Raw genomic sequence first — 435 nt, 5'->3', positions numbered from 1 at the left:
AAAAAAAAAAAAAAAAAAAAAAAAAAAAGAGGAAGGAATCAAAGCATACCACTATGAAAAATCATCAAAGTACAAAGAAAGAGAGGAAGAGAGGAATAAAGGAACTACAAAAGAGCCAGAAAACAATTAACAAATGACAATATTAATTCCACAGCCATCAAATCACTTCATGTAAGTGAACTAAGCCTCCATTTAAAAGACACGAGGTGGCTGAATGAATAAAAACACAAGATCCAATCATATACTGCTTTAAAGAGACTAGCTTCAACTTTAAAAACACATATATACTGAAAGTTAAGAGATGGAAAAAGATATTCCATAAAAATGGAAAACAAAAGAAAGCAGGGGTAGCTAAACTTACATTAGACAAAAGAGAGTTTAAGCCAAAAACTGTAGCAAGAGAAAAAGGTGATCATTATATAATGACAAAGGGGT

This window comes from Lipotes vexillifer, unplaced genomic scaffold, assembly GCF_000442215.2.
Source record: "Lipotes vexillifer unplaced genomic scaffold, Lipotes_vexillifer_v1.1 scaffold697, whole genome shotgun sequence".
In the NCBI taxonomy this organism is placed as follows: domain Eukaryota; kingdom Metazoa; phylum Chordata; class Mammalia; order Artiodactyla; family Lipotidae; genus Lipotes; species Lipotes vexillifer.
The sequence above is the reverse complement of the archived record's forward strand: the minus strand, read 5'-3'. Positions refer to the sequence as shown.